We start from the raw sequence: 10319 nt of genomic DNA, 5'->3' as shown, positions 1-10319 counted from the left end.
TTGCCAGTCCATGTTTTGTTCATTTGCTTAATATCTTGGTTTTCTCTGCATGATTGAAATTATATCATGGACTGAATACCCATTCCTTCTGAACACAGTCACGAGATGATTCATCTCAGAGCCAAGATGCTTCTCATCCAAAACAGTCCTCGCTCTGTAAATTGGGGTGTTCAGCATAGCTCTCTTCTGAGGTGGATGCTGAAAGCTGCACCCATTGAGATGGTCCCTTCATGTCAGATTTTGATACACAAAGGCTGAGTTGTCCACCTGCTTTCATTTCAAACCAATACATATGACAAAGGAAACTTCAGTCACTCTCTATGAAACTAAAGCAAACTCCGTCCGAATAGGCCTCGGAAGGCCCGACGGTACCAACTGGCCGCTGAGTCATCCTCAGCCCACAGACGTGAATATGAAAGGACATGGGGTCAGCACACCGCCATCCTGGCCATAGGTCAGTTTATGAGACAGTAGCTGCTACATCTCAGTCAAGTAGCTCCTCAGTTTGCCTCACAAGGGTTGAGTGCACCCCGCTTGCCAGCAGCGCTCAGCAGACTGGACTGATGATCTGACGGGAACCAGTGTTACCACTGCAGCAAGGCCATTGGCAATCATTCTCCATTTCTGCCATAAATCTTATGTTTGGATGCATACAGTTCATATGATCAATGAACTTCTGCAGTGCCTCACTGTCAAGTGGGCATATTAGAAATGTATCAACATATCTGAAGAAGTAGGGTGAATGGATAGGGACCATTATTCAGTGCTCATTTTTAATACCCCCCCCCCATGAAAAAATTAGCTGTGGCTGATGACAGCAGTAGACCCAAGGCTGTTACATCAAATTATTCCTACAATAGAAAAAATACATGGTCATAGGAGGTGTTGGAGTAATTTTAAGGTTTCAGAGAGAGAAATGAGCAACAAGCAGTCTTAATGTTACTTCTGCTGATACATTCCTAAATGGGGAGATGTTGAGGCTGACCGTGATTTCACTTGGGCCTGCTTCACTGCTTGAAGACATCCACAAGCATTTGTGCTAAATAGGCAAGTAATCGGATAGGTGTTTCGCCAATCCAGGAAAACTGAAGAAGCATTAGGACTTGTTAAAGATACTTTTGGCCTGAGAGTGTCAAGAATTTATAATATTCCTAATGAGTGTGGCAGCAGTTACATGGGTTATTCTATATAGGTTGTTGCTGATCACTGTTTTGAACATCAATGTCACCTGAACCACAAGAATTTTGAAAAAAAAAATAGTGGTGGCTGAGCGCAGTTTGTTAAATAAACAGAAGGTTATGTTTGAACATATGAGAATTCTGGTGCACTCTCTGAACTATTGGGACCCTGTGGATAGAAAAGCAGTGTAAATTAGACATGGTGAGACATACTTCAATAGAATACACGCCGGTTGTGCACTTGGCAATGCATAGAAACGTGCACTTGATAAAGAAAGAGCACAGAGGAAGACTTCTCACACCTTGCAGCCTGATGTGGGTGATGACCCTGCAAGTGACGCCGGATAAAGTGCACAAACATAATCTATGGATATAGAGGGCACCACCTCAGTACATACTGTATCTGTGATGTGTTGTGACGTATTCGAGCCACTTAGATGCTTTCCTTTGTCATGAAGCTGGTGAGGCTTCCACTTTTATGTTCAGTCATAGCTCCTGATGATGATGGTGGAGGTAGCTATTAAAAGCTTGGGATTTTATCCATCTTCAATGCAGCAAGTTTACTGAGAACTTTTTAAACAAAGATTCTGTCACAAAAGATTTCATAGCCAAAACATTTGAATGACTGTGATTAATACAGCACTGAAACATCTCTTACCTACTGTATAACTATGATTAGTCCAAGAACAGATACACATACAACTGGTGAATTGTTTCCAGAGGACTTTTGTGCCATATATCATACAGTGCAGCTCCTGGTTTCATCAACAGAAATGTAGAAGAAAAATTTGAATACAATTATATCCTTTTAAACTGTTCATGAATAGTAGTTACTCTTCAAATGTATGTGGTTTAGCAAACAAGAGATGTGGAAGTTGATACACATTTTATTTTAAAACATATTGTAAAAGAAATGACATTTTGATAGATGATATGCTTGTTAGAAATAACATTCATCTTCAATAAAATGTTTTGTGAAGTCATAATCACTATAAGACATTCACATTACCAGTTTTGGCATGTAATTGCCACTGACAGATGATGTGTGAATATTCATACTACATCTGTTGACACCAGCAACATGCTTAAATCAGCAATGTAAAGTGATAAAACCTTTTTCTGAGGACCAAAAGGTATCATGGCTTCCAAGCTCCATTAAACATTCCTGCAACTTTCAGAAACCGGTGAAAGTGCATATTAACTGACTCTTACAAAGAAGTACACACGTATTCATTCACTCATTCATTTATTCACTACTTAATCTGTCAGAATCTGTAAATTGATATGGCCATTAAATTCTCAAGATTTTGTTTTCTTCAATTGAACTCTGGTGTAGAAGACTTGTTAATTCCCCTCAGGGGGCTCAGCATTTAGTTGCTGGGTACGGGCTTGGCGACCCCGGGGTCCCTGAGCTGGGGACTGGGAAGCGCCGCCAGTCCTCAATACCGTAAGCTCTGAGCGTGCTTCAACAACCACTGTAAGGCGCAACAGTAGAACGTTGTACGGTGCAGAGCCCGGGGATCTTGGCTTAACTGCCTGGATCGTGAGGATGGTATAAACCTCTATTATTAAAAAAAAAAAAAAAAAATCAATCTCAAAGTGTGCTGCATGCCGAGGAGACACATGGCTGTTGAGGTAGAACAGTTGCTAGCGGGCGACCTCTGGGGAACCTGCCACCCCCGGTTGTATTAGGCTTACCCATGCGAGCGAGGCTCTGTCTGTGTGGACATTCCTTTCCCTAGCTGCTCGTGGGACCACCATGAACAGAAATAGGAATAGTGCGCAAGCATGAGTCTCTAAGAAAGAAAAGTTCAATGCTTCAAAGTATGACCCCCAATCGTTGCCTTCCCTGCCCACACCAGGGCAGGAACGGCGGTCTAAATTACCCGGTGTGACGTATTCTCCTCAATTTCTGGTTTGCAGCATGTCAGATGGGGACTCATTTATGACCACAAAGCCTCAGTTTTTTGTGCAAAATTTAGAGGACAAGTTTGGACAAGTTGAGGGCATGTCTAAAATGAGGTCTGGAGCTGTCCTCATACAGACAGCATCCCCAGCAAAGTCACAGGCATTGCTTGCTTGTGACAAACTCAGTGATGTTGCAGTCTCCATTACACCTCATAAGAGCCTCAAAACGGTTCAAGAACTTATGTTTCATCATGACCTATTGTTGCAGTCTGACGACGAGCTCCGTGCAAATTTGGAATGCCGCGGTGTCCACTTTGTACGAAGTGTCTTCAGGGGACCTAAAGATAGTAGGGTCACCACCGGCACCTTCATCTTTGCTTTCATGAGTGACTTCCTGCCCGAGAAGGTCAAGGTGGTGATATATCGATGTGATGTTAAGCCTTACAACCCTCCTCCCATGCGCTGCTTTAAGTGCTCGAGGTTTGGGCTTATCTCATCGAGATGTGATGCCAACCCTACCTGTCGGGATTGTGGACATGCCTCCCACCCCAACATCCCATGTTCACCACCCCCTGTTTGTGTCAACTGCGGACAGAAACATTCACCTTGCTCATCAGACTTTGCGGTTTATCAAAAAGAATGGAAGATTATGGAGTATAAGACCTTGGACAAGCTCACTTACACAGAGGCTAAACGCAAGTATGACCGACTTCACCCTGTGCGCATTTCTTCGACATATGCTGCAGCAGCTTCGATGTTGCCATCCCTGGCGATGAGCCCTCAAGCTCAGCCACTTTTTGTGGGCCCTCCAGCCCAGCCGTCTATTCCTACCACCCTGGTAGTTGGGGGAACACCCTATTCCATTGCTCCCCTGTTTTCATCATTGGGAGTAACAATCCCTCCTTCTTTGGGGACTTCAGTCCCCACCTCTGCTCCAGAGAAGTGCCCGCCTCCTCCGGCTCCCCTCGCGTGGAAGGGATCGCTTGGTGCCCTCCCTTCCATAGTTACTGCCCCTCCAGATGTCAGTCAGTGGCTGAAAAAGCCACCACCTGAGGCCATAAGGCTTCCAGGTCTTCCTTGGTCCATGAGACTGGGTCAGAAAAGCCCACCCAGCCTGATAAACCGAAGGACAAATGGGATCCTACCAAAAAGAAGAAAAAGCAAAAGGAGAAGGACATAGAGACAGAAAAGGAGTCCACCACTGCACCTGAAGATGATGTGGAGCATCTAGCATCCACTCAGGAGCTAGATGTTGCTCGACCCGCGGCTCTTATGGAAGTTGATCAGGCTACTTCGCAATCAGTGGTGGCGAGCGCTTCTAATGCGTGACCTATCCCCCCCCCCCACCCTCCCCCCAAGGATCTTTCATGTTTTCGCAGTTGGATACCATTATCCTTTAATAGAATTGCCGTGGTTTTTTCCACCACCTTGCTGAGTTGAGACAGCTTTTGTGCCGCTACCCTGCCACCTGTCTGGCCCTACAGGAAACCTGGTTTCCTGTTCGGTGGACCCCCACCCTCTGTGGCTACTGGGGTTACTATAAGAACTGCATAGAATACGGCCGGGTGTCTGGTGGTGTCTGTGTTTATGTTCTTGTCACTGTTCCTAGTGCCCCAGTGCCACTTCACACAGCTCTCAAGGCTGTGGCTGCTAGAATCCGGGCAGTAATGGAGCTTACCATCTGTTTCCTCTACCTTCCCCCAGGTGAGGTTGTCCCTCTTGCTGACCTAGCTGCCTTGTTCGCCAAGCTCCCCCTGCCATTCCTCCTTTTGGGGGACTTTAATGCCCACCACCCTTCATGGGGTGGGGCCCAGATCTCGGGCCAGGGTAGGAGCGTTGAGGCTCTCTTCGCACAGCAGGACATTTGCCTGCTTAACACTGGTGCTCCCACATATTTTAGGTTGACTCATGGCACATACTCATCCATTGACCTCTCTCTTAGTAGCCCAGGTCTTCTTCCATACCTCAGTTGGAGGGTCCATGATGACCTCTGTGGTAGCGACGACTTTCCTATCCTGAACAACTCTCCTACAGCTCTATAAGGCCTTAGTCGAGTCCCGTCTCGATTACGGGATGTGGTGTATGACCCAGCAGCACCTTCAACATTGCAGATCCTCGACCCAATTCTCAATTGTGGCGTCAGACTTTTGACAGGATCCTTCTGCACTAGTCCGGTGACTAGCCTTCTTGTAGGAGCTGGAATCCCTCCCCTACGATTCCGCCAACAACAGTTGCTTGCATCATACATCGCCAGCGTCTATGCCTCGCCCACCCACCCAAACCGCTGGCTCTTTCATCCATCTTCTGCACTCCCTTCCCCACGACGGCAGCCTAGGTCGGGTCTCCCAATCGCGATCCGCGTTCATTCCCTTCTCCTGTCACTCGAGTCCTTTCCCCTCCCTCCATCCTTCCAGCCCTCTTCTTGTACCCCTCCTTGGTCCCTCCCTCGCTTGCGGCTTTGCTTGGATTTGTCCTGTGACTCCAAGTCCTCCGTTTCACCTGCCAGTCTTCATCATCAATTCATGGCTCCTCTTGCCACATTTTGGGATGCAGATGTAGTCTACACCGATGGTTCTGTGGTCAATGGATGCACTGGGTTTGCCTTCATCCACGGCGACTACGTTGAGCAGCATTCCCTGCCTTGTGGGAACAGTGTTTTCACTGCAGAGCTGGTTGCTCTTTATCGCACACCCGCTTACCTTTCATCCTGCCCTGGGGGGTCATTTGTCATATGCAGTGACTCCCTGAGTGGATTGTAAGCACTCGACTAGTGTTTTTCTCGGGACCCTTTGGTGCACGGTATTCAAGATGGTGTTTTTGCTCTTGCTGAGTGTGGTCATTCAGAGATGTTTGTGTGGACCCCGGGACACATCGGCATTCCAGGAAACAAACGTATCGATCGATTGACCAAGCAGGCCACCACTTTGCCACCCCTGGAGCTTGGTCTCATGGAAAGAGACCCCCAGTCAGCCCTACATCACAAGGTCCACGATGTCTGGAGCTCTGAATGGTCTGTATTGAACACGCCAAATAAGCTCTGCATGGTAAAGTTATCCACGGCCATATGGAACTCATCCTTGAGGAGCATGCACAGGGACGCAGTTGTTCTCTGCCGTCTCTGAATTGGACATACGTGGTTGACCCACAGCTATCTCCTTCACTGTGAGAACCTGCCCAAGTGTTTCTGTGATGCAGGGATGACAGTGGCCCATCTTCTGATGGAGTGCCCCCTTTTAGCCCCTTGCAGCAGTCCTTTAATTTTATATGAGATAGATAAGAGTAAAACTGAACAGAAGTAAAGCTAAAGAATGATTACAAACATCAAGGAGAAAAGCATCTTATTCTAGGAAGACAGTTATATGTAACTAGGAGACCACCATAATCAACAACTGAAATCTGCAACTAGCCATGATGTAAAACCATCTGCTCTGTTAACAGGAAAGCTGGAAGTTTACACTATGTATGGAAATAAAACACTGAGTGTAAGAGAAATAGTCTTGTAAATTGTGAAATGAAAAATAAAAACACTGGTACAAATGGTCCTCTTACCTGTAACACAAGTTATGATAGTTTCACATCACTGGCTACTGAATTGTAAAAATACTTCCTATAAGTAGCAGAAATGAGTGATTAAAGTAAACAATAATGTTCAGATGTATGCAGACCACCACACTGAATACACCAACAAAGACCAATTCAAACATAGAACCATTAAAAGCACTGGAGAATTATTCACTCTTTGAAAAGTAACAGTTAGGGCTACAAGAGTGTTTTTAATAGAGAATTGAATGTTTATGCTAATGTGAGAAGATATTCCTTGTCCTGTCTTCATAATCTCTCAGTGGCAAAATGTGTATCCTAAACAGTTGAAATGTGCAGTAGTGACAGATTTCCTTCAGCCTGCTAACTACTTCTATTTGATTTCTGTGAAACTTATTGTATAGATGTCCATGCCCCCCCTCCCCCCGTGCACCACCCCTTAGATGAATGAACTGTTCACTCCCTAATGAGTGAGTCACTTAAGCAGATTGCCTCACTGGAGTATAACTAAACTGAAACTGTGAGAGCATAACATATTGTGTCCCATGGTGTTCAGCATATGACCTACTCACATTCTTGCTCTTTGGAAGACATTACATGGCTAATGCAAGGATAGGAGTATTTTCTGATTACACAAGTATATAAATCAAGGGCTCAAATTCCACCATGTCATGAATAGACTGGAATGAGGGAGATTTCTAAGTGCAAAGCAAGCAGAACTCGGCTGTTTTGTAAACTTAGCCATATGCTGGTTCCACTTCTGTTTATGATGTGATCACCTAGGACATTTACGTGTGGAACTCATGTAGTGTACTCACTGATTTCTGCATCTCGCAAGTGTAATTAAATTTTTATTGTTTTTTTTAATTGCATTAAGAGTCTGTAAAATTAGGATATTTTTATCTATAACTCTCACGAAGCTGCTAGAACCTAGTTTGGACAGTGTGTCATCATCTGACAGTTGTGGACATAGCCTTGCTGTGCTTGTACTGCGAACGGCTGAAAGCAAGGGGAAACTACAGCCGTAATTTTTCCCGAGGACATGCAGCTTTACTGTATGGTTAAATGATGATGGTGTCCTCTTGGATAAAATATTCGGGAGGTAAAATAGTCCCCCATTCGGATCTCTGGGTGGGGACTACTCAAGAGGACGTCATTATCAGGAGAAAGAAAACTGGCGTTCTACGGATCGGAGTGTGGTATGTCAGATCCCTTAATCGGGCAGGTAGGTTAGAAAATTTAAAAAGGGAAATGGATAGGTTAAAGTTAGATATAGTAGGAATTAGTGAAGTTCGGTGGCAGGAGGAACAAGACTTCTGGTCAGGTGAATACAGGGTTATAAATACAAAATCAAATAGGGGTAATGCAGGAGTAGATTTAATAATAAATAAAGAAATAGGAATGTGGGTAAGCTCCTACAAACAGCATAGTGAACGCATTATTGTGGCCAAGATAGATACGAAGTCCATGCCTATCACAGTATTGCAAGTTTATATGCCAACTAGCTCTGCAGATGATGAAGAAATTGAAGAAATGTATGATGACATAAAAGAAATTATTCAGGTAGTGAAGGGAGACGAAAATTTAATAGTCATGGGTGACTGGAATTCGGCAGTAGGAAAAGGGAGAGAAGGAAACATAGTAGGTGAATATGGATTGGGGCTACAAAATGAAAGAGGAAGCTGTCTGGTAGAATTTTGCACAGAGCACAACTTAATCATAGCTAACATTTTGTTCAAGAATCATAAAAGAAGGCTGTATACATGGAAGAAGCCTGGAGATACTGACAGGTTTCAGATTGATTATATAATGGTATGACAGAGATTTAGGAACAAGGTTTTAAATTGTAAGCCATTTCCAGGGGCAGATGTGGACTCTGACCACAAACTATTGGTTATGACCTGTAGATTAAAACTGAAGAAATTGCAAAAAGTTGGGAATTTAATGAGATGGGACCTGGATAAACTAAAAGAACCAGAGATTGTACAGAGTTTCAGAGAGAGCATAAGGGAGCAATTGACAGGAATGGGGGAAAGAAATACAGTTGAAGAAGAATGGGTAGCTTTGAGGGATGAAGTAGTGAAGGCAACAGAGGATCAAGTAGGTAAAAAGATGAGGGCTAGTAGAAATCCTTGGGTAACAGAAGAAATATTGAATTTAATTGATGAAAGGAGAAAATATAAAAATGCAGTAAATGAAGCAGGCAAAAAGGAATACAAACGTCTCAAAAATGAGATCGACAGGAAGTGCAAAATGGCTAAGCAGGGATGGCTAGAGGACAAATGTAAGGATGTAGAGGCTTATCTCACTAGGGCTAAGATAGATACTGCCTACAGGAAAATTAGAGAGACCTTTGGAGGTAAGAGAAGATGAAATGGGAGATATGATACTGCATGAAGAGTTTGACAGAGCACTGAAAGACCTGTGTCGAAACAAGGCCCCCGGAGTAGACAACATTCCATTGGAACTACTGACGGCCTTGGGAGAGCCAGTCCTGACAAAACTCTACCATCTGGTGAGCAAGATGTATGAAACAGGCGAAATACCCTCAGACTTGCAGAAGAATATAAATATTCCAATCCCAAAGAATGCAGGTGTTGACAGATGTGAAAATTACTGAACTTTCAGTTTAATAAGCCACGGGTGCAAAATACTAACACGAGTTCTTTACAGACGAATGGAAAAACTGGTAGAAGCTGGCCTCGTGGAAGATCAGTTTGGATTCGGTAGAAATGTTGGAACACGTGAGGCAATACTGACCCTACGACTTATCTTAGAAGAAAGGTTAAGGAAAGGCAAACCTCCATTTCTAGAATTTGTAGACTTAGAGAAAGCTTTTGACAATGTTGATCGAAAAACTCACTCTCATATTCTGAAGATGGCACGGATAAAATACAGAGAGCGAAAGGCTATTTACAATTTGTACAGAAACCAGATGGCAGTTATAAGAGTCATGAAAGGGAAGCAGTGGTTGGGAAGGGAGTGAGATAGGGTTGTAGCCTCTCCCTGATGTTATTCAATCTGTATATTGAGCAAGCAGTGAAGGAAACTAAAGAAAATTTCGGAGTAGGTATAAAAATCCATGGAGAAGAAATAAAAACTTTGAGGTTCACCGATGACATCGTAATTCTGTCAGAGACAGCAAAGGACTTGGAAGAGCAGTTGAACGGAATGGACAGTGTCTGAAAGGAGGGTATAAGATGAACATCAACAAAAGAAAACGAGGATAATGGAATGTAGTCAAATTAAATAGGGTGATGCTGAGGGAATTAGATTAGGAAATGAGACACTTAAAGTAGTAAAGGAGTTTTGCTATTTAGGAAGTAAAATAACTGATGATGGTCGAAGTAGAGAGAATATAAAATGTAGACTGGCAATGGCAAGGAAAGCGTTTCTGAAGAAGAAAAATTTGTTAACATCGAGTATAGATGTGTCAGGAAGTCATTTCTGAAAGTATTTGTATGGAGTGTAGCCATGTATGGAAGTGAATCATGGACGATAAATAGTTTGGACAAGAAGAGAATAGAAGCTTTCAAAATGTGCTGCTACAGAAGAATGCTGAAGATTAGATGGGTATATCACATAACTAATGAGGAAGTATTGAATCGGATTGGGGAGAAGAGAAGTTTGTGGCACAACTTAACCAGAAGAAGGGATCGGTTGGTAGGACATGTTCTGAGGCATCAAGGGATC

This window comes from Schistocerca gregaria, chromosome X, assembly GCF_023897955.1.
Source record: "Schistocerca gregaria isolate iqSchGreg1 chromosome X, iqSchGreg1.2, whole genome shotgun sequence".
Classification (NCBI taxonomy): domain Eukaryota; kingdom Metazoa; phylum Arthropoda; class Insecta; order Orthoptera; family Acrididae; genus Schistocerca; species Schistocerca gregaria.
The sequence above is the reverse complement of the archived record's forward strand: the minus strand, read 5'-3'. Positions refer to the sequence as shown.